Genomic DNA, 25,598 nt, shown 5'->3' with positions numbered 1-25,598 from the left:
ACATGTGCATGTATGTGTCTGTGCCCAGCTTTTTATGTGGATGTTGAGGATTTAAACTCGGGTTGTTGTGTATGGGCAGCAAACATCTTATTGACTGAACCATCTCCAAAACCACTGGCTTTTTAAATATTTATTTTTAAATAGGACTATGACTGAGTCTTCACTGAATGTTACATAGATTGCAATAAGTTGAAACTACAAAAGCAACAAAAAACGTTAAGACAGAGGTCAATGTTGAATTACATAAATGCAAAAATGTTACTTATTATGCAGGTAATAAATCTTTCAACAGAGTTTCTCTAAGGACCAAACTCACCCAATACTACATGTTTCTATTCTAAAGGATCTCTGAAAATCCTGATGTGCCTGAATCTAGAACAGAGGACAAGGGCAGTACCTCTGCTATTAAGGTAAAATTCTCCTTTGTGAAATTCGTTTTCTTATGAATTTTGTTAAAATGCAGCAGCAGTCTACCTATGACAGTTTTATATGGAGATTTGGTCAGAGAAAAGTGTTTGGTATTTGTGAAAGATCCTTTCTGTAAATTCCAGTGAGCAGTAAGTCCTTGCAGGTAGCAGTGGCCCAATAAGAGAATTAGCTGGAAACACAGGAAGGTGCCTGATGTTTGACCAAGGATGGTTTGCAGAAATAAATACACATTAGACTGATTTTAAAAACGACTGAGGCGATGCACCTGAATACATTTTAACTGGTCCAGTTATTGCAGTGGTTCAGGCATCACCCAGGTGCCTTTTCCTTCAGCATAATTGCAGGTAGGTTTTCTCTTCCCTTTGATATTCCTATTTCAGGATCACAGATAAGGGCATCTACTCTGTTTGTCTCTTTGTTTCTGTGTTTACACTAGCAAGAAATTGTGGAAATTTAGCTATTTGTAATGTGTTCAACCAAGTTTTCATTATGAAGAGATTACAGCGTGTTTTCTATTTGATTCCACTAGGAGGATAATGAGAACTCTTCCTCCAATCACACAGTAAGTGTTTTCCCCATTAGCCAGCAGCTGTGGATGTTAAGATTCAGTTACCATATAGTAACACTTTGATTTCTGGATATTGGTTCTGTATTTGACAATAATATACACTCTGATTCTTTGTATCATGTTCACACATTTACAATATTTTAGGGTTGTAATCAGACATTTACCTATTCATAGTAAAGTGTCCTCATCACCATGCACTGCTAGAGGTTAGGAAACCTGTTTGTAACCTACAGCCCTAAAGTAAGGGTTTGTGTGAATCAGAAGTTGAATATTAATGACTTTTGAATTTGACTCAGTGTACCAGTGGGTTTCTCTAAAGCAGTTTCACAGATGCTATGATATGGAGGACACTAGTAAGCGAGAGTTTATTTACAAATGGAAAATAACATGCATTTTGCATCCCAAACGTAGAAGAGAAACTCTGATGAAAGGGGCCTATTAAAATTAATAATCATCTCACATGAGATTCAGAAATTTTAAAATATGGTGAGTTCAGTTCAGTCTCAGTCACAGGGAAAAACCCAGTTTCTCAGTTCATGATTTTCTCAATCTAGTTAGCAGAAATATTTTTTACTTCTTGATGATATCATAGTAATTTGTAAATAGATAAGCATATTAGCAGATATTTTACTTTTAAGTAATAGTTTCTACTTTCCATGTCTCAATACCCTTTCCTGGTAAGGGATAAAGTAGTTTTGAAATTGTGCACCCCAAATCAAAAGAGTTCATTTCCTAATCAAACCAGGAAATTCGATCCTCTGTCTTTTCATTGCAGAACATACAGAAACAATTTCTATATTCTAACAAGATGGCCACAATAAAGAAGACAGAAAAAGCAGTTCTGAGAAAATCAGTGATGAACCTAAGTTCTCTGGGAGAGGCAATGCCTGAATACTCTAAAAAAAAAACATGCTTGATTGTAATTCCCAATAACTTGAAAATTAACATAATTGCTTATGAGGGGAGTGATGCCTTTGTGTATCTATGTCTGCATAGTTGCAAATAGTGTCAGAAAAGAGGAACCCAGTCACAAATACATCCTTCACCTCCTTCATACCCTCACTCCTGGGAATACCCATGCTAGTTAGTGACCTTTTTAGGCAGTAGATCTCAATCTCTCTAATGCTGTGACCATTTAATACAGTTCCTCATGTTGTGGTGACCCTAACCATAAAATGATTTTTGCTGCTAATTCAAAACTTCATAAATGTAATTTTACATGCAGGCATGTACATACACATGCACACACTCACACATGCATGCACACAGGCACGTGCACACACACACACTACCACCACCACCACCACTACCACCAAGCAAGAGAAAGATTGAGACAGAGAAAGAAGGGATAGCACCTGTTTCAATGTTTAAATACTTTTGTTACCATTTAGGAGACTGGTTAACCTTTGGGATATGGTCTAGCTAGCAGAATGTTGTCTGGGGTGGGTCTTAAAGGTCATCCCTATATTTGGAACCAGTTCTGGGTTGTATGCTTCCCTGACTACCAGCATGTGAGAAGCAATAGACCACTGCCACAGACAAAGGTTCTCTGCTTTCTCTACTTCAACTGCTGGAGGGAAAGTCATTCAGTTATAGCAGGGAAGGCAAGCAGGAGTTTCCTGTAGCCATGAGTCTTCCTTCCTTCCTTCTTTCCTTCCTTCCTTTCTTTTTCCTTCCTTCCTTCCTTCCTTAAATAATCTCTGTTAGCATTTTGTCACAGCAAGTATAAAAAGAATAACCTTCATTAGTGTTTTTATTTATTTTATTCATTTTTTATTTTATTATTTTAGGACAATCTTTTTTATTTTACATACCAATCCCAGATCCCTCTCCTTCCCTCCCTCTTTCTCCCCCTACCATCCCCCACCCTCTCCCCATCCATTTTGCAGAGAGGATGAGGTCTCCCATGTGGAGTCAACAAAGTCTGTCATATCCCTTGAGGCAGGACCAAGGCCATCCTCCCTGTATCTAGACTGAGCAAAGTAACCCTCCATAGGGAATGGGCTCCAAAAAAGCCAGTTCATACACTAGGGATAAATAATTTCTGGTCCCACTTCCTGTGGCCCAACAAAGCTCTCCAAGCCATATAACTGTCACCCATATTCACCGGGCCTAGTTTGGTCGTATGCAGGTTACCCAGTTGTCAGTCAAGAGCCAGTGAGCTCCCACTTTCTTTGGTCAGCTATTTCTGTGGGTTTCTCTAAATTCAACCACCTACCCAATAACAAAGCAAATCTCAACAGATAAAAAAAATTGAAATAACCACGTCTTATCGGATAACCTTTGGTTTAAAGTTGGAATTCAACAACACTAATTGCAAACATCCCACAAACTCATGGAAACTGAACAGTTCTCAATAGAAATAAAGGAAGACTTCCTAGAATTTAATGAAAATGAATGCACAACATACCCAATTCTTTGAGATACTTTGAAAGCAGTACGAACAGGGAAATTCTTAGCAACAAGTACCTACATAAAGAAGCTGAAAAAAATCTCACACTACAGTCTTAACAGCACACTAGAAAGCTGTAGAATAAAACAGCAAACTCACCCAGGAGGAGGAGATGGCAGGGAATAATCAAATTGAGGACTGAAATCAATAAAACAGAAACAAAACAATACAAAGAGTCAGTGGGACAAAGAGCTGCGTTTTTGTAGAATATCAACAATATAGACAAACCCTTATCTAAAGAACCCAAAAGAAAAATAGAGAATATCCAAATTAACAAAATCAGAAATGAGAAGGGGGACATAACATCAGACACTGAGGAAATCCAGTGAATCATCAGATTGTACTTGAAACCTGTACTCCACAAAACTGGAAAATGTAAAGGAAATGGTCATTTTCTTTTGTGTTTTTTATTGATTTTTATTGAGCTCTACATTTTTCTCTGCTCCTCTTCCTGCCTCTCCCCCTTCAACTCTCCCCCAAGGTCGCCATGCTCCCAATTTACTCAGGAGAGCTTGTCTTTTTCTACTTCTCATGAAGATTAGATCTATACAAGTCTCTCTTAGTGTCCTCATTGTTGTCTAAGTTCTCTGGGATTGTGGTTTATAGGCTGGCTTTCTTTGCTTTATGTTTAAAATTCACCTATGAGTGAATACATGTGATAATTGTCTTTCTGTGTCTGGGTTACCACACTCAAAATAATGTTTTCTAGCTGCATCAATTTTCATGCAAAATTCAAGATAAGGTATAAAGCAAGTAAAAGAGCTACCTTACTTACACCACTTACCAGTCTCCAATACAAATGCTTAAGAGCTAGCTAATTACCTTGAAGCATCTCAGTTCAACATTAGGAGAGACAGGGACAGATTCGACATAACTATTACACCTAATGAAACCATTGGTAGCTGTAATTTTAATATTTTTAAAACTAAACTCAAATGTTCTGTCTTTTAGGCCTAATCCAATTTGCTTTCTAAATTATTATTAGCTATTATGTATGAACAAATGAGTAGTTGGTCAAGGGAGGTCTTAGCAGGGAGATAGATCTCAAGAGATTTTAATGAGCAGACATTCACTTGCCAGACATCTTCCAAGATTTCAGTGAAAATTCATTAGCATAAAAAGTAACATGATTAATACAAATAGAAGTATTAGACTAATGCAGAAGTTTTAGGCTGATACAGAAAGTCAATGGTAATGTGATGAGTGTGGCAACCATGGAGTGTTTCCCTTGGCATGAAGGGAACAACATCATGGATATGCAAAGGATTAGAATACAAACCACAGTATCACTAACAGATTAAGATATTAGCATATTCTTGAGGCAACTAAAGCAAAACATCAGTGGTTTCTATCCTTCAAAGATGCGACTGAAATAAAAGCAGACATCACTTTTCTGAGGTTAGAGTTGCATAAAACGATATTAACACATGAGTTCTCCAGAATCCATTATCTGGTAATTGCAGCATAGTGAGTATAAAATCACCAACCCCAGCGAGATAATGTTGGTTCCTGATGCTAACAGAATATTAAGTAGGAGACTTCATGAAGAGGTCCAGCCAGGCATGCCGAGAAAGGACAAAGGCCCCAAAGGCACAAAGATGATGCTATGCCTAGGAAAAAGAAAAACCTCACATCTCAATGAGTTTACTCCATATTCATTCTGAACTGCTAAAAACCCATCTCTGTCTCTATCTTCAACTCTCTCCCCTCTCAAACACAGTCATCTTTTCATTAAAAAGCTAGAACACACACAAACACAGAAACACATACACACATGCGAACAGGTCAGAGCACTAACCTTGTAACTCTAATGAACTGAGTTAGATCTCAGAGAACACAACAACAGCAAGTGTCTGCCATACATAATCCCAACACACTGATATTTAGATTAGAGGCAGAGAGTAGAACAGCCCTGAAACCTACAAACCAGTCAGAGTGAAAAACGAAAAGCAGCTGAATCACTGAAAAATCATCTCACAACAGGAAAAAAGGAGAGTCATTCCTGAAGGTTCTTCTTTGCCCCTCACAAACAGAAACACAAATATACATACACACATATACAGAGACACAAACACACATACAAATGAACCAGAGCAGGACCCTTTTAAGATTCTCAAACTCGGGGCTTTGAATCAAACAGAAAGGAAAGAGAAGGTTACACGATATCAGTGGTTACAGTGAGAAAAATTCTGTGAGCAAACGAATATTTGGGGACTATAAATCAAGACCCTGGCATTAAGAGAAAAGAACTTCTAAAGTGAATAAAAATCAGTGACATTTTTATGAAAATAAACATCTCAAAATTTCCTTAAAGGTTGAAGAAACCAAGCCGGAAGGATTTCTTCCTGCAAATTATGACAACGGCATTGTGCCCCAACCTACCGCCGACACTGAATTACCTACATTTCCAGGTACAAGTCACAGAGTTGACACTCTTTGGAATTTGAGAAGCTACACTTCACAACACCACAATGAATCACACACATTCTTTAGGACTTACATTGGATATGCAAGGGGGAGACCACAGGCTGACGCTGAGCTTGCTCCTGGTAGCCACACTAGTGACACCATGGAACCTCTGCAACATTATTTTTTGACAGTTAATAAACATTTGGAATGTATTTGAAAATAATCACAACCATGAACTTTGTTGCAATTAGGGTCCCTCTTCGTTCTCCACAATGATTATGCATATGCTCACAAGGGGTTCCCATTGTCGAGTCTTAAAACAAGCATCTTTAAAATAAAAAAAAAAAAAACGCAAACTACATTTGAAGTTATTTTAATGTTTCTTCACAAATGGTGAAAATACTAAAGTACAGGCAATAATAATCATGATGTTGTGGCCAACGTTATAAATATGGAATTCTAAATTTAAAACATTTTCTGGTTTTAAAAAATAAATCTGGTCATCCATGCAGCTGTGGAGGTCTCCTTAGTAGGGCCGGTCTCTAAGTACTTGTACATTCTCGCCTTTATCCGTTTATGCAGGTCCTCCGGGTCCTCCAGATCCACCCCTTCTTCATTCCATCTGTTCCATCAATGGTTCAGGAGGACTCCAGGTGTAGTGGGAGCTGCGGGCTGTGTTCCTGCCACCCTGCTCCTGGCCACCTGGCTAGCTCATGCCCCAAAATAACAACACACAAACTGTATTCTTTTAAACACTGCCTGGCCCATTATATCTAGCCCCTTCTAGGCTAATTCTCACGTATTAATTTAGCCAATTTCTAAAATCTGTGTAGCACACCAAGGTGCACTTACAGGGAAGATTCTAGCCTACTTCCATCCTGGGTCAGAGCTTCATGGCATCTGCTCTGAGAGGAGCTGCCCTGCATCTGAGATCACTTCCTCTTCCTCCCAGCTTTCTGTTCTGTTTACTCCACCCACCTATGTTCGAACCAATGAGGGCCAGGCAGTTTTTTCATTAATTAATCAATGACCTTCCTCCATCACCCAGGACCACGTCATATTCCTCCACCAAAACGATCTCGGTCCAAGATACTGACAACTCTGAAGCCATTTGTGTCTTCACATTTGCCACCTGGGAACATTTCTCCAGCACCACCATGGTGCAAAAGTCCGCCTGATCCTCGCTGCATGCCACCAGGGCAGCCTCACCAGGTGAAAACAGAGAGCCACCTTATGAAGGTTATTCTTAGCCCACACCCCCAAACACACACACAGACACACACACACATAGAGCTGAGCAGGTCCCCTATAAGATACTCAAACGCGGGGCTTTGAATCACACAGGAAAAAAAAAATTACACAATATCAGTGGTTACAGTGACAAAATTTCCTGGAGCAAACAATTATTTGGGGACTATAAATCAAGACCCTGGCATTAAAAGATTAGTTCTTCTAAAGTGAGTAAAAATCAGTGACATATTTAATGAAAACTAACATCTCAAAATTTCCTTAAAGGTTGAAGAAACCAAGCCGGAAGGATTTCTTCCTGCAAATTATGACGACGGCATTGTGTCCCAACCTACCGCCGACACTGAATTAACTACATTTCCAGGTACAAGTCACAGAGTTGACACTCTTTGGAATCTGAGAAGCTACACTTCATGACACCACAATGAATCACACACATTCTTTAGGACTTACATTGGACATGCAAGGGGGAGACCACAGGCTGACGCTAAGCTTGCTTCTGGTAGCCACACTAGTGACACCATGGAACCTCTGCAACATTATTTTTTGACAGTTAATAAACATTTGGAATGTATTTGAAAACTATCACAACCATGAACTTTGTTACAATTAGGGTCCCTCTTGGTTCTCCACAATGATACTGAGTATGCTCACAAGGGGTTCCCATTGTCGAGTCTTAAAACAAGCATCTTTAAAAGAAAAACCTCAGCAAACTACCATTTAAGTTTTTTTAATGTTTCTTCACAAATGGTGAAAATACTAAAGTACAGACAATAATAATCATGATGTTGTGGCCAACATTATAAATATGGAATTCTAAATTTAAAACATTTTCTGGTTTTAAAAAATAAATCTGGTCATCCATGCAGCTGTGGAGGTCTCCCAAGTAGGGCCGGTCTCTAAGTTCCTGACTGTTCTCGCCTTTATCCGTTTATGCAGGTCCTCCAGGTCCTCCAGGTCCACCCCTTCTTCATTCCATCTGTTCCTTCAATGGTCCAGGAGGACTCCAGGTGTAGTGGGAGCTGCGGGCTGCGTTCCTGCCACCCTGCTCATGGCCACCTGGCTAGATCATGCCCCAAAATAACAACACACAAACTGTATTCTATTAAACACTGCCTGGCTCATTATAGGCTAATCTAGCCCCTTTTAGGCTAATTCTCACGTATTAATTTAGCCAATTTCTAATAATCTGTGTAGCACCCCAAGGTGCGCTTACCGGGAAGATTCTAGCCTACTTCCATTCTGGGTCAGAGCTTCATGGCATCTGCTCTGAGAGGAGCTGCCCTGCATCTGAGTTCACTTCGTCTTCCTCCCAGCTTTCTGTTCTGTTTACTCCACCCACCTATGTTCAAACCCATGAGGGCCAGGCAGTTTATTTATTAATTAATCAATGACCTTCCTCCATCACCCAGGACCACGTCATATTCCTCCACCAAAACAATCTCAGTCCAAGATACTGACAACTCTGAAGCCATTTTTGTCTTCACCTTTGCCACCTGGGAACATTTCTCCAGCACCACCATGGTCCATAAGTCCGCCTGATCCTTGCTGCATGCCACCAGGGCAGCCTCACCAGGTGAAAACAGAGAGCCACCTTATGAAGGTTATTCTCAGCCCACGCCCCCCCAACAAACACACAGACACATAAAGCTGAGCAGGTCCCCTTTTAAGATTCTCAAACTCGGGGCTTTGAATCACACAGAAAGGAAGCAAAAATTACACGATATCAGTGGTTACAGTGATAAAATTTCCCGGAGCAAAGAATTATTTGAGGACTATAAGTCAAGACCCTGGCATTAAAAGATAAGTTCGTCTAAAGTGAATAAAAATCAGTGACATATTTAATGAAAACTAACATCTCAAAATTTCCTTAAAGGTTGAAGAAACCAAGCCGGAAGGATTTCTTCCTGCAAATTATGACGATGGCATTGTGCCCCAACCTACCGCCGACACTGAATTACCTACATTTCCAGGTACAAGTCACAGAGTTGACACTCTTTGGAATCTGAGAAGCTACACTTCACGACACCACAAGAATCACACACATTCTTTAGGACTTACATTGGACATGCAAGGGGGAGACCACAGGCTGACGCTGAGCTTGTTCCTGGTAGCCACACTAGTGACACCATGGAACCTCTGCAACATTATTTTTTGACAGTTAATAAACATTTGGAATGTATTTGAAAATAATCAAAACCATGAACTTTGTTACAATTAGGGTCCCTCTTCGTTCTCAACAATGATTATGCATATGCTCACAAGGGGTTCCCATTGTTGAGTCTTAAAACAAGCATCTTTAAAAGAAAAACCTCAGCAAACTACCATTTAAGTTTTTTTTAATGTTTCTTCACAAATGGTGAAAATACTAAAGTACAGACAATAATAATCATGATGTTGTGGCCAACATTATAAATATGGAATTCTAAATTTAAAACATTTTCTGGTTTTAAAAAATAAATGTGGTCATCCATGCAGCTGTGGAGGTCTCCCAAGTATGGCCGGTCTCTAAGTTCCTGACTGTTCTCGCCTTTATCCATTTACGCAGGCCCTCCAGGTCCTCCAGGTCCACCCCTTCTTCATTCCATCTGTTCCTTCAATGGTCCAGGAGGACTCCAGGAGTAGTGGGAGCTGTGGGCTGCGTTCCTGCCACCCTGCCTCTGGCCACCTGGCTAGCTCATGCCCCAAAATAACAACACACAAACTGTATTCTTTTAAACACTGCCTGGCCCATTATATCTAGCCCCTTCTAGGCTAATTCTCACGTATTAATTTAGCCAGTTTCTAATAATCTGTGTAGCACCCCAAGGTGCACTTACCGGGAAGATTCTAGCCTACTTCCATCCTGGGTCAGAGCTTCATGGCATCTGCTCTGAGAGGAGCTGCCCTGCATCTGAGTTCACTTCCTCTTTCTCCCAGCTTTCTGTTCTGTTTACTCCACCCACCTATGTTCGAACCCATGAGGGCCAGGCAGTTTTTTCATTAATTAATCAATGACCTTCCTCCATCACCCAGGACCACGTCATATTCCTCCACCAAAACGATCTCGGTCCAAGATACTGACAACTCTGAAGCCATTTTTGTCTTCACCTTTGCCACCTGGGAACATTTCTCCAGCACCACCATGGTCCATAAGTCCGCCTGATCCTCGCTGCATGCCACCAGGGCAGCCTCACCAGGTGAAAACAGAGAGCCACTTATGAAGTTTATTCTCAGCCCATGTTTCCCAACACACACACACACACACACACACACACACATAAAGCTGAGCAGGTCCCCTTTTAAGATTCTCAAACTCGGGGCTTTGAATCACACTGAAAGGAAGCAAAAATTACATGATATCAGTGGTTACAGTGATAAAATTCCCGGAGCAAAGAATTATTTGAGGACTATAAATCAAGACCTTGGCATTAAAAGATAAGTTCTTCTAAAGTGAATAAAAATCAGTGACATATTTAATGAAAACTAACATCTCAAAATTTCCTTAAAGGTTGAAGAAACCAAGCCGGAAGGATTTCTTCCTGCAAATTATGACGACGGCATTGTGCCCCAACCTACCACCGACACTGAATTACCTACATTTCCAGGTACAAGTCACAGAGTTGACACTCTTTGGAATCTGAGAAGCTACACTTCACGACACCACAATGAATCACACACATACTTTAGGACCTACATGGGATATGCAAGGGGGAGACCACAGGCTGACGCTGAGCTTGCTCCTGGTAGCCACACTAGTGACACCATGGAACCTCTGCAACATTATTTTTTGACAGTTAATAAACATTTGGAATGTATTTGAAAACAATCACAACCATGAACTTTGTTACAATTAGGGTCCTCTTGGTTCTCCACAATGATACTGAGTATGCTCACAAGGGGTTCCCATTGTCGAGTCTTAAAACAAGCATCTTTAAAAGAAAAACCTCAGCAAACTACCATTTAAGTTTTTTTAATGTTTCTTCACAAATGGTGAAAATACTAAAGTACAGACAATATTAATCATGATGTTGTGGCCAACATTATAAATATGGAATTCTAAATTTAAAACATTTTCTGGTTTTAAAAAATAAATGTGGTCATCCATGCAGCTGTGGAGGTCTCCCAAGTATGGCCGGTCTCTAAGTTCCTGACTGTTCTCGCCTTTATCCATTTACGCAGGCCCTCCAGGTCCTCCAGGTCCACCCCTTCTTCATTCCATCTGTTCCTTCAATGGTCCAGGAGGACTCCAGGAGTAGTGGGAGCTGTGGGCTGCGTTCCTGCCACCCTGCCTCTGGCCACCTGGCTAGCTCATGCCCCAAAATAACAACACACAAACTGTATTCTTTTAAACACTGCCTGGCCCATTATATCTAGCCCCTTCTAGGCTAATTCTCACGTATTAATTTAGCCAGTTTCTAATAATCTGTGTAGCACCCCAAGGTGCACTTACCGGGAAGATTCTAGCCTACTTCCATCCTGGGTCAGAGCTTCATGGCATCTGCTCTGAGAGGAGCTGCCCTGCATCTGAGTTCACTTCCTCTTTCTCCCAGCTTTCTGTTCTGTTTACTCCACCCACCTATGTTCGAACCCATGAGGGCCAGGCAGTTTTTTCATTAATTAATCAATGACCTTCCTCCATCACCCAGGACCACGTCATATTCCTCCACCAAAACGATCTCGGTCCAAGATACTGACAACTCTGAAGCCATTTTTGTCTTCACCTTTGCCACCTGGGAACATTTCTCCAGCACCACCATGGTCCATAAGTCCGCCTGATCCTCGCTGCATGCCACCAGGGCAGCCTCACCAGGTGAAAACAGAGAGCCACTTATGAAGTTTATTCTCAGCCCATGTTTCCCAACACACACACACACACACACACACACACACACATAAAGCTGAGCAGGTCCCCTTTTAAGATTCTCAAACTCGGGGCTTTGAATCACACTGAAAGGAAGCAAAAATTACATGATATCAGTGGTTACAGTGATAAAATTCCCGGAGCAAAGAATTATTTGAGGACTATAAATCAAGACCTTGGCATTAAAAGATAAGTTCTTCTAAAGTGAATAAAAATCAGTGACATATTTAATGAAAACTAACATCTCAAAATTTCCTTAAAGGTTGAAGAAACCAAGCCGGAAGGATTTCTTCCTGCAAATTATGACGACGGCATTGTGCCCCAACCTACCACCGACACTGAATTACCTACATTTCCAGGTACAAGTCACAGAGTTGACACTCTTTGGAATCTGAGAAGCTACACTTCACGACACCACAATGAATCACACACATACTTTAGGACCTACATGGGATATGCAAGGGGGAGACCACAGGCTGACGCTGAGCTTGCTCCTGGTAGCCACACTAGTGACACCATGGAACCTCTGCAACATTATTTTTTGACAGTTAATAAACATTTGGAATGTATTTGAAAACAATCACAACCATGAACTTTGTTACAATTAGGGTCCTCTTGGTTCTCCACAATGATACTGAGTATGCTCACTAGGGGTTCCCATTGTCGAGTCTTAAAACAAGCATCTTTAAAAGAAAAAAAAAACTCAGCAAACTACCATTTAAGTTTTTTTAATGTTTCTTCACAAATGGTGAAAATACTAAAGTACAGACAATATTAATCATGATGTTGTGGCCAACATTATAAATATGGAATTCTAAATTTAAAACATTTTCTGGTTTTAAAAAATAAATCTGGTCATCCATGCAGCTGTGGAGGTCTCCCTAGTTGGGCCGGTCTCTAAGTTCCTGTCCATTCTCGCCTTTATCCGTTTATGCATGTCCTGCGGGTCCTCCAGGTCCACCCCTTCTTCATTCCATCTGTTCCATCAACGGTCCAGGAGGACTCCAGGTGTAGTGGGAGCTGTGGGCTGCATTCCTGCCACCCTGCTCCTGGCCACCTGGCTAGCTCATGCCCCAAAATAACAACACACAAATGTATTCTTTTAAACACTGCCTGGCCCATTATATCTAGCCCCTTCTAGGCTAATTCTCCCATATTAATTCAGCCAATTTCTAATAATCTGTGTAGCACCCCAAGGTGCACTTACCGGGAAGATTCGAGCCTACTTCCATCCTGGGTCAGGGCTTTATGGCATCTGCTCTGAGAGGAGCTGCCCTGCATCTGAGATCACTTCCTCTTCTTCCCAGCATTCTGTTCTGTTTACTCCACCCACCTATGTTCGAACCAATGAAGGCCAGGCAGTTTTTTTATTAATTAATCAATGACCTTCTTCCATAACCCAGGACTGTAGTGGTAGCTGCGGGCCTCCTCCCATAGCCCGGCCCCGGCATGGTTAGCTTTCTACCCGAAATAACAATACACAAACTCTATTCATTTAAACACTGCCTGACCCATTTCTGTTCATGTGTGTAGCACCCCAAGGTGCGCTTACCGGGGATATTCTAGCCTATGTCCATCCTGGGTCAGAGCTTCATCGCATCTGCTCTGGAGAGGAGAGCATGGTGTCTGTCTCTCAGAGGAGCTGCCCTGCATCTGAGCTCACTTCCTCTTCCTCCCAGCATTCTGTTCTGTTTACTCCACCCACCTATGTTCTAACCTATGAGGGCCAAGCAATTTCTTTATTTTTAACCAAAGACCTTCCTCCATTATTTCCCCCTTTTATGTTTCAACAAAAAAAAGGAAGGCTGTAACTTTAACATAGCATAATTACATATAACAAAACAGTTATCAAGTAAAAATTACAATATTTACATCTATTTTATCATTATCATAACTAAGGAAAACTATAACTAACTATATATTCTTCAACTCTATCAAAGACTTGAAAAGGATACAATACTACCTAAGTAAATGTGAAGTAAGCAACTTACAAATCTCTAGAAATCACAGAGACATCTTGCTACCTGGACAGTCACCCAAAGTTCTTTTGTACCATTGGGGCATCCATCTTCGGCCTACAGGCCCATAGTTTCCAGCAGACATTTCCATGAAGCAGGAAATTTCAAAGGCAGTTCAGTCACTATCTGCTGTGTCCTGCAGAATGTCTCGCAGACTCTTTCATGAATCAGGAACCCTGAAAGATCATCTCACCTTTAGGCAAGTTCAGTAGTCCTCTCTGTGTGGGTTCTCTGTGTCCAGTTTATGCAGTAGTCCAGGCAAGAGCAGTTTCTTGCCCAAATGGCTATCAAACTCCATAAGGTGCCTCTTCGATGCCCATCTTCTGCTTGAAGTAGATTGGTGCTGCCAGGAGCAGAGTGTCTCATTGTCATGAAAAACTCTAAGTTATTAAAACATTTAAAATGCCATATTCTATAATTTTTGAAAGATATGAAGAATGCCTATCCTAAATATATGTATGTACATCTAGAAAATCTAACATGACTACAAGCTTGACTATTATTGATAATTATCCATTAACAACCTATATACATTACATTTTTAAGTGAACTACACAATCACAATACCTTAATCAATATCAGGAATAGATATACATATAATAAAATTGACCTTAAAATAATGTCAGTAAACCAAGATTCATATCAATGCAAATTATTCACATCTATATCATCTCCCCCTTTAAATGTAAAAGAACATTTATAAACAATATATGAGAACATGGGCACAGTTTTTTCTCTCCAAACTACTTCCTGCTGAATGGGGGCACTGTTATTCGGGTATTTTATGGGATAACCTGTCTGCTAGGTTCATTTCAGTTGGCAGTTGAGCGAAGCAATTTTTTAAGGGTTTCACAACAACCTTTCAGGAGGGTGTGGTCTATCATACCATATTGGGATCGAAGAAGCAATCCATTGAGTCTCATTCTCTGTGAAAACAAAAGAAGAATCTATTTTCCAAAATATCATATCCTTAGATCCAAATTCTGAAGTCAAGGTATTTTGTAAATATCTATCTTGGATTAGTTCAGCAACATTTATAAACAAATATCTTTTAGCAGCTGTTGCTCCTTCCTCAGCATTCAAACAATTCAAACAGAGCATAATAGCATATAGTATCAAGATTCTCATTGTATTTTACATCTTTGTGCGGCTTTATTTTAACCTCTATTTCATTTACTTTTTTTATTTTATATTTTCTGTATATCTTCGTCCTGGAATAACTCTTTAGACCAGGCTGTCCTTGAACTCTCAGAGATCCATCTGTCTCTGCCTCCCAGGCATTGGGATTAAAGGTGTGTGCTACCACACCTTGAAGTCACAGAGGTAAATCTCCCTCTGCCTCCCAAGTGTTGGGATTAAAGGTGTGTACTACCACACCCAACTACTTTCTTTCTTCCTTATTTTTGGTTTCTTTTTTTTTTTACTTTTAAGAACTTTAACATTTAGTCTACATATATTTTTAAGTATACTGTAAATCATTTAAAGGTTTTCTTTGTCTTTGAATCTCTCTTTACTGTATCTCTCTCTTTTTCTGACCACATGAGCCTTTAAATTACTGAGCAATATGGGTAGGATTAAAGCCGTGGCTTTGCCAGCTAGATCCAGCCCATTCCTTAGCTTTCCAGCCTCATGGTGGAGGTACCGGCTGTAGCCATGTTTATCACCACAACTCTGTGGCGTTACAAGGTCCTTGCCAGCAAACAAGCTACAACACTCAAATGCTCTCTCTGTAGCTGACCTCCTGCCTCAAAGAGTCAGAGTTTGCCCTGGCAGTATGGCCCACAAAGCCAACATTTTAAAACAGCACAACTTTTTTCCTGCTACAGCTGAAAACAAACAAGCATTCAGTCAGCTTTCATCAATACCATTTAAGTGTTTTGTGGCAGGACCTCTTAAGAGCTGCAGAGTTTTGCCACTAAAGCAGAGTCAGGAATCCTCTCTTAGATGAGGGTGCTTGCTTGCATCTAGCAAGCAGAGCAGACCCAAGAAATTGCTGCTATGAAGAAAACATGCTTTACTCTATTCTTTCCCAAGCTTTCTCAGTCTTTCTGTAGATTCAAAGCCCCATGTCTGGGCGCCATTCTGTAGTGGGAGCTGCAGGCCTCTTCCCATACCCCAGCTCCTGCATGGTTAGCTTTCTACCTGAAATAACAATACACAAACTCTATTCATTTAAATACTGCTTGACCCATTTCTCTTCATGTGTGTAGCACCCCAAGGTGCGCTTACCGGGAAGATTCTAGCCTACTTCCATCCTGGGTCAGAGCTTCATCGCATCTGCTCTGAAGAGGAGAGCATGGTGTCTGTCTCTCAGAGGAGCTGCCCTGCATCTGAGATCACTTCTTCTTCCTCCCAGCATTCTGTTCTGTTTACTCCACCCACCTATGTTCGAACCAATGAGGGCCAGGCAGTTTTTTTATTAATAAATCAATGACCTTCCTCCATCACCCAGGACCACGTCATATTCCTCCACCAAAACGATCTCGGTCCAAGATACTGACAACTCTGAAGCCATTTGTGTCTTCACCTTTGCCACCTCGGAATATTTCTCCAGCACCACCACGGTCCATAAGTCTGCCTGATCCTCGCTGCATGCCACCAGGGCAGCCTCACCAGGTGAAAACAGAGAGCCACCTTATGAAGGTTATTCTCAGCCCACCTCCCCCTCCACACACACATAAAGCTAAGCAGGTCCCCTTTTAAGATTCTTAAACTCTGGACTTAGAATCACACAGAAAGGAAGCAAAAGTTACACGATATCAGTGGTTATAGTGATAATATTTCCTGGAGCAAACAAATATTTGGGGACTATAAATCCAGACCCTAGCATTAACAGATAAGTTCATCTAAAGTGAATAAAAATCAGTGACATATTTAATGAAAACTAACATCTCAAAATTTCCTTAAAGGTTGAAGAAACCAAGCCGAAAGAATTTCTTCCTGCAAATTTTGAAGATGGCATTGTGTCCCAACCTACCGCCGATACTGAATTACCTTCATTTCCAGGTACAAGTCACAGAGTTGACACTCTTTGGAATCTGAGAAGCTACACTTCACGACACCACAATGAATCACACACTTTCTTTAGGACTTACACTGGGCGTTAAGGGGAAGATCACATGCTGATGCTGAGCTTGCTCCTGGTAGCCACACTGGTGACACAACCATGAAATTTGTTACAATTAGGGGCCTTCTTGGTTTTCCACAATGATACTGAGTATGATCACAAAAGTTCCCATTGTTAAGGTAAAACAAAGATCTTTAAAAGAACAAAAAATCTCAGCAAACTACCATTTAACTTGTTTTAATGTTTCTTCACAAATGGTGAAAACACTAAAGTACAGACAGTAATAATCATGATGTTGTGGCCAACATAAATATGGAATTCAAAATTAAAGCATTTTCTGGTTTTAAAAAATGAATCTGGTCATCCATGCAACTCTGCAGGTCTTTAGTAGGGCTGGTCTCTAAGTTCCTGACCGTGCTTGCCTTTATCCATTTACGTTGGTCTTCCATGTTCTCCATGTCCACCTCTTCTTCATTCCATCTGTTCCATTAATGATCCAGGAGGACCCCCAAGACCATGTCGTATTTCTCCACCACGTTCACCTCAGTCCAAGCTATGGCCATCTCAGAAGTCACGTTTCTCTCCACCTCTGCTACCTCAGAACATTTCTCCAGGACCACCACAATCCAATAGTCCAACTCTTCTTCCCTGCATGCCACCACTGCCACCTTGGCAACGATCACATCCAGGAGGTTGGAAGGGTTGAGGGAGGAAGCCCTCAGGTTTGGGTTCTTACACTGGTTGCATTCTGTTCTCCAGGTCAAGTTCTGGGTTCCACAGCCTGGCATGGGATACTGCCAATCTCCGGCTTAGTGCTGGGCATTTCCTCCTCCAGAGGGGGTCCCTCAGGAGCCCCATGGTTTTCATGGTGGGGAAGCCCCCTTGTCTCCTCCAATGCCTCCCATGTGACCAATGGGTCCATTGGGACCTCTTGGGCTATTATGACCTCCACGGAATGGTGGTAGCATCCCTCTGCCCTCACGAGGTGGCATGCCACTCCACATGCTATTCTTTGGAGGCTTCTTTCGGGCAAGAGAAGCTTTAAGTTTGCTTCCTTGAAAATCTTTTCCATCAAACCATTCCACAGCAACCTTGGCAGTTGGCAGATCTTCCTAGGCCACTGTGGCATCACCTTTAGGCTTTCCTCTCTCCTTATCCAAATAGATGTGGATCATGAGTTGCCCAGTTCTCTTGTTCATCTTCACAACCCCACACTGCTTACAGAAGTCTGCCAGACCATCCAGACTCACATTGTCATTTAAACCTTGCACATAAATTGCACTGTTGTCAGAATCTTCATCAGGATCTATAGGAAGGCCTAGATCAGGACCTGGTCCTTCATCCATGGGTCCACCGGGCTTATTGATGCCACCTCGCTCTCTAGAGCCCATTCCACCGAGTCTTCCTCCCTGCCCACCTCTGCTCATGCCTCCATGATTAAATCCCCTCCTTCTCCTCTCCCAGTTGTCAGGGCCACTCATGCTCTGGTTCTCTCCTGGTCCGGAAAATCCTCCAGACTCCTGCCCCTGACACCATGTGGTGTGGTCTTGTCGGAATGAACTCTGCTCCCCATAGCTGCTGCTCTGTTGGCTATATTGACTTGGAGCCTAGCTATAGGATCCAGTCTGAGGGGGTTAACTAGTGGGAGGCTGCTGCCCATATAGCTGCTTTGTTGACCCATAGATACTCTGCTGTCCATAGTTGTTAGGTTGCCCATAGATGTTCTGCTGAGAGTAACTGCTCTGATCATAACTAGTTGGCTGTGAAGAGGAATATAGGATGTGTAGGAGGATAGGGTGGAGGTGCAGTGACTGGCTGCATGGGGTAGCTCCCAGGTACCTGGGGATATCTGTAATTACTCTGTTCATACCCTAGGCTGGGCTGGTTATAATCCCTTGTGCTAGATTGAGGTTCACTAGTCTCAGTGGGCAGTTACCATCCTGTGGTCTTGCAGGTGCAGCGGCTGCTGGCTGCTGGCTGCTGGCCATAGGCTGGGTAGGCAGGCTGGGTGCCATATGGAGACTGAGCTACACAAGAGGCTTGGGTTGTTGTGACTGGACCAGTGGTGGTGTCATAAGCACCAGTGCCACATCCCTGTACAGGCTGGCTGTATGCCTAGGGGCAGTTGGAGTGATATCACCAGTGGGAGGCTGTCCATAAGAAGTCGCATATGCAGTCTGCCTGTAGGTGGCAGTGCTCTGAGCCCGGGTATAGCTGACATCAGTAGGCTGTCCATAGGTTCCATAGCTTTGTTTCCCATATGCCTGGGTGTTCTGTGCATATCGTTGAGTTGGCTGGGCTGTGTAAACACTGTAGCCCTGCTGGGCTGCAGCTTGGCTGTAGGTACTGTAATCTGTGAATGCCGTTTTCTCCTCCTTCTTCCTCATTCTCTCCCCCCTGAGCAACATTCTGACCCTGTTCTTGAAACTTGCTTAGAAGAGAACACAAGTGTGGTAGCTTCACTACTGATCAGGAATCTGTTCTTGTTCATGTTCCAGGTGACGCTTTCGACCCTCAGAGTGCTAATGAGTATTTCAGTGCTACCAATCCAGCTGAATACACCCACTATGCAACTCACTCCAAGTTTCTGCCCCTTTGGGAAGCAACCATGGCACTGCTCATGCTAACAACAGGAATATGGTTTCTGAAATTTGTGTCAACAGTGATGATGTGGGTATTCAACCTAATTTAACACGTGACATGCATTAAAATGAGTTTAACAAGGTAAGTTAGACCACAGCAGTGGTTTAAAATAGATGCTGATTTATGCACTAGAAATCCATTTCTCTTTGGCTCCAATACATATCATAAATAAATTTTGTGCTATATTTAGGACTCTTTAGTCATTACCTAAAACTAGAAAAAATGCTTATCTTTTCCAATCATATTGAAAATACATCTAACATGAAACTTGTGTTGTCTGAATGGCTAATCAGAGAAATGTAACTGTTAGATATTATTTCTATTTTTCTCTGTCCATACACTGTGACTTATGTGGATAGCATCATTTTGGAAATAACCATCCCCAAAGAACCAACATGTGATAATAAAGCCAATGAAATAAGACTCCACATTGTCACCACTTCTCAACTACAATGACATTCATTGTGACCTGACACTACATAAGATTCTACTGGTGATACCTCTGTTACTGCTCATCCTGTCGCTGCCACCAATGATGTTCTTGATACTACTGATAATTCTTGCTTTTCTTTCTAGTTGCTGCTGAAGCCTATGAGGAGCTACTACTGACAACAATGACAATTTCTGGAATATTTTAGAAAATTTATAAAGTTTAATGTTAAATATCTCTTGACACCATATATATTGATTTCAGTATATAAGGTTATAATAGTTTTTTCATTAAAATATATTATAAAAATATTTTAAACTGTTTCCTGGTATTGTACAAACTGTTGAGATAATGTCTTGGTGACATGTTTAAGGAGAAAGCTTCAATAATACCTATCAGAGATAGAACAGATATTTTCTCTACGGTGTCCTCAGAATCTGAGATTCTTTCTTCTATCTCTCGTATTCTATTGATTATGCTTATTTCTGTAGTCTCTGCTCGTTGACCTAGATTTTCCATATCCAGCTGGTCCTCAGTTTGTGTTTTCTTCCTTGCTTCCATTTCAGTTTTCAATCCTTGAACTGTTTCCATTACCTGTTTGATCATTTTTTCTTGGTTTCCCAGGGTATCATTTAGGTATTTACTCATTTCTTCAAACTTTTTGTTATACTTCTCATCCATTTCTATAAGGGCATTTTTTACATGTTGTTTAAGGGACTCCATTGTTTTCATAAAGTCAGTTTTTTCCACTTCTTCTGTGTTAGGGTGTTCAAGTCCTTCTGTTGTAAGATCCTTGGGTTCTAGTGTTTTCATGTTGTTTTTCAGATTGTTGGATGAATTCTTGCCTTGGTGCCTACCCATCTCCTCCTATCGATGCTATCTAATGGGTCTTTTAAAGCAGGATCAGGTTTCCCTGCTGGCCAGGGCCCCCACTTACAAGATGCCTTCGCTCCGTTGCCTGGTTCCCGCCGTGGGCCAAGATCCCTCTCACCCCTCAGAAGGGTCTTCAGAAACAGGACCAGGCTCCCCGTCCTCCAGGGACCATGCCAACAAAAGGCCTACCACTCTGTAGGCCAGCCACCAAAACAGAGAAACTCCCACTGCCCTCTGTCCCGAGCTCCCGACCCAGAGCCCAAACAGGCTAAACTGGGTGATCTTGCAGCCCCGTGGAAGGGAGGGAGAGTGAAGGGGGCCCCTGGGCACAAGCTGGGATGGGCCAGGGAGAGAGAGGTTGTAGCAGAGGAGGAGCAGCCCCAGCAGAGGGGACCAGCCCTCACAGACTAACCGGAAGGTCAAGGGGGTTGGGGAATGCCCCTGCTTTGTTTCCTGTGACCAGCCGGGGGCCAAGAACACTCTTCCCACCCAGGAGGGTCTTCAGGGACAGACCAGTGGACCTCGGCAATAAGAGGCCTCCCACTCTGCAGGTTAGGCCCCAGGAAACCTACTTGATTTAATTGTAGTGGGGCGATCTGCTCTCAGTGTGGGCTTCACTGTTTCATGCTTGGACTATTCCACATCCGCCGCATCTGCACGCCGGGTCTCCGCTGCGTGCATCTGCACTCCGGTCTCAGCCGAGTGCATCTGCACGCTGGGTCTCTGCTGCCTGCATCTGCCCGCCTGGTCTCTGCCCGGCGCATGCCATAAAAATATTTTAAACTGTTTCTTGGTATTGTACAAACTGTTGAGATAATGTCTTGGTGACATGTTTAAGGAGAAAGCTTCAATAATACCTATCAGAGATAGAACAGATAGTGGCATATCAAATCAGACAGAGCAGGAATAGATGTTGGCTGAACACCTGACTATGAAAGAAGCAAAAGCAGAGAGGCAGAGGGAGAGAGACAGAGGAGGAGACACAGAGAGAGGGAGAGGAACATAGAGACAGGAGGAGACAGAGAGATAGGCTTAGAAAGAGAATGAGAAGCTGGTGTAGGGATGCTTCTGAACTAGAGGAAGGTTAGGGGAGGGCAGGAGGGTAGAAGATATAGAACACTAGCATGGGCTTTGGACTGTACAGCAGATATTTGTGCTACTGAAGGAGCCTGGAGGCCGGTCTGTACCTTATTATGGTAATAGACACCACAGGCAGCCAATATTCCCTACTTCCAGTGATAAGAGAAATGACAACTTTGGGTAGAGGAAGTAGCCTCACAAGTTTTTAAGGAATGTTTGCTTTTATCTATCCTCCAAAATCCTCCAAAGTCCAGGTTGAGCCCATTTCTGGGTATATGAGCCTGCCATTACAGTTTTGGGAACTGGAGTTCAATAATAGGCGTCAATAAATTTTAGTGGATTTTCTAAGTCACAGACCAGCCTTGTTGAGGTTTCCATACTCAACTCTAACATAAGTAAAAAACACCACCCAAACTACTCTACTGGCCTTAACATCCAAAGAGTTAGTGTGGCTGCTTACCTGAATTTCCTTTTTCTGTAATTTTTATGGCATCCCATCCCCCAGCACAAATTAAGTGAGAAAAGTCCCTCACTGAGGATGGGGCCTTACGAGCTCCTTCCTGTGTGTGATGATCATTGTGTCCTTGACACCATTTCACGGAAACCATCTACAACCTCTGCCTCTCTCTTCCAGAGTAGTCCCTGAGGAGCCTTGTAGGGTGTTGTGGTTCAGATGTCCTGCTGAGGTCTGAGAACTGCACAGTTATGCATTCTCTAAACTTTGGCCAGGTGTGAGTCTATGCATTCACCAGAGCCCATTGACTAAAGACGCCTCTGTCATTAGGGATCACAGTTGCTCGAATGTATAGGTGTCAGCGAGAGTACTTAGGAGGCAGCTTGATTCTATGTAAGTTTAACAAAACAACAACAGAGGGACTAGTGTGTGGATTCAACACATCAGTGATAAACTCAGGGTCACCAATACTTCATCAGTGTGGCATTAAGGAAAGAAATAAAAGCACTTCCACTGGGATTCATTTCCAGATTTGAATTTTCTACATGTTCCCTGTCTTCCCTTCTCTTTTGCATGAATCTAAATCTGTGCCTTCCTGAAGAAGTCTGTCTGTCCCTGTGCCTGTTTTCATGTCTGAGTCTGTGTCTGTGCCTATGTCTGTCTGTCCCTACATCTGTCTCTGTGTGTAAATGTATATCTGCCCCTTTTGTTGCTCACCCTTTTATTGAATTTCCCCATAAGAATCATCTGGGGAAGGATTGGGATACTTTACAGAATCATTTGTGGAGTCTTACAAGAGATGAAGGTAATAACTGCAACTGATCCCAACTCACCCAGACAACAAAAAAATTACAAACACTATGTTTGCCCAGTAATGCTGCTGTGTTCAACTGATTTGGTGACTATTCATTTAAGAGTGTTTTCAACCTCTGTGTTTGCTGTTTTATACAAATGATACATATTTGTTCTGGTTCTTGGGGTACAGAAGAAAATAATTTAAGATTACAGTTAAGTCTTAGTTTAGTTAGTAAAAGGTGGCTATGTCGGAAGACCAAGGAAAGTAGTGGTCATTGTTACATTGTTCTCTTTAAAATGGGTTAACAATCAGTTTGAGTATACAGTAAGATAGCAGCCTTATATCTTAAATGACCTCAAAGCATGTTATGAACTCTGGCTGTGATGTCCAGCAAAGGTTCCAGTCTCTAGAATCAGAGAGATTTCCATATTACATCACCATGGCCTCAGTCATTGGGCTCTGAACCAGGTTTACAGAACCAGCCAAGAGTTCCCTACTGTTTGGTAGACCTAAAATCAAATCACAAACTTTATTGTTCCTATAAGATTCAACACACTATCACATGGAGAATATTTTGCCAGGCAAGTTGTCATATGCAGGATCTACAGATGGGTGATGTGGGGGTGTCTTCTTTCTATCTGTTTCTTTCATTGCTTAATTAATAAAGAAAACTGTTTGGCCTGATAGGGCAGAATTTAGATAGGTGGAGTAGACCAAACAGAATGCTGGGAGGAAGAAGGCAGTGTGTTCAGTCGACATGCCTCTCCTCTCTGAGATGGACGCAGGTTAAGATCCTATCTGGTAAGACACCACCTCTTGGAGCTACACAGATTATTAGAAATGGGTTAATCAAGATGTGAGAATTAGCCAATAAGAAGCTAAAACTAATGGGCCAGGCAGTGTTTAAAAGAATACAGTTTCCATGTAATTATTTCAGGTGTAAAGTTAGCCGGATGGCAGGAATTAGCCCGCTGCTCCATTTACAGATGGGTAGAATCATCGCGAACTTTCCTCATCCAGTAGCTTGCATAGAAACTGGCCAGCACAGATATAACATGACCTTTAAATGTCCTATATCCCAAGTGTTTAGTGTGTTCAGAATCGTCCAACAATCTATTTCTCGTGTATAGTGAGGACATTGGCAGCAACCTGTAATGTTTGACAGGAGCCCCCTTTCTTCACATCAGATTACACTATCTCAGAGTATTGGAACATTTGTTTAGTCAACTTAATCTTTGGGACTAACTTTACCCATGCATGCAGGGCTCCTTCATTCAGTTGCTTTACTTAGGCTTCCAAGGATGCAACTCCATTCATTAGGCTTGGTGGTAAGCCATGGTCCATGCGTAGAGGTCAGAGCATCATTTTATGGATCATTTTCTTACCTTCTACCGTGTGGTTTCCCAACATCAAACTCAACAGCATGTGGCTGGCAGCAAGCACCTTTACATGCTAAACTATTTAACCAGCCCCTAAAATGGTTTTAAAGGACTTCAAATGTAGTATTTTTCCAAAAGGATTTTTCCTTCATGCTTAATTTTGGTTAACCCTTTCCCCACCACCACGCTTCTCCCATTGCTGATGAAAACTTTCCACTTGCAAGGTTTCCTTACCCCTTCCACAGTGCATTTCCTCTGCTATTCCACTTCCCTCCAGGCCTGTTCTCCACTATGATCCATTTCATGCTTTGAGTTTTACAGACACTCCAAATTAAAAACATTTATCTGAAAATTCAAAGCTTGGAACCACATGTAAGATAAATAATTCAATTAAAAATGGGGTACAGAACTACACAGAATTCTCAGAAGAATCTCAAATGGCTGTAAGACATTTAAGGAAAGGTTCAACATCCTTAGCCATGAGAGAAATGCAAATCAAAACAACTCTGAGATACCATCTTACACCTGTAAGAATGGCTAAGATCAAACACACTAATGATAGATTATGCTGGAGAGGATATGGACTCAGGGGACCATTCCTCCATTGATTGTGGGAATGCAATCCTGTACAACCACATTGGAAATCAGTATGGTGGTTTATCAGAAAATTGGGAATCAACATACCTCAAGACACAACAATACCACTCTTGGGCATATACCCAAAGGATGCTCAACCATACTATAAGGACATTTGTTCAACTATATTCATAGCCACATTATTTGTTTATTTCCAAACCTGGAAAAAATCAGATGCCCCTCAACCAAAGAATGGGTAAGAAAAATGTGGTACATTTACACCATGGAGTACTACTCAAGGGTAAAAAGTAACCACATCTTGATATTAGCAAG

The 25,598-nt window shown here is 41.8% G+C and overlaps 1 pseudogene; it reads right to left on the bottom strand.

The window, feature by feature from the left end:
- Nucleotides 1-160: 160 nt before the first annotated feature.
- Nucleotides 161-19,421, bottom strand: LOC130879950 (RNA-binding protein EWS-like; annotated as a pseudogene).
- Between the last annotated feature and the right edge of the window lie 6,177 nt (nucleotides 19,422-25,598).

This window comes from Chionomys nivalis, chromosome 8 (genome assembly GCF_950005125.1).
Source record: "Chionomys nivalis chromosome 8, mChiNiv1.1, whole genome shotgun sequence".
Taxonomy (NCBI): Eukaryota; Metazoa; Chordata; class Mammalia; order Rodentia; family Cricetidae; genus Chionomys; species Chionomys nivalis.
This window is presented reverse-complemented; position numbering and strand designations above follow the sequence as displayed.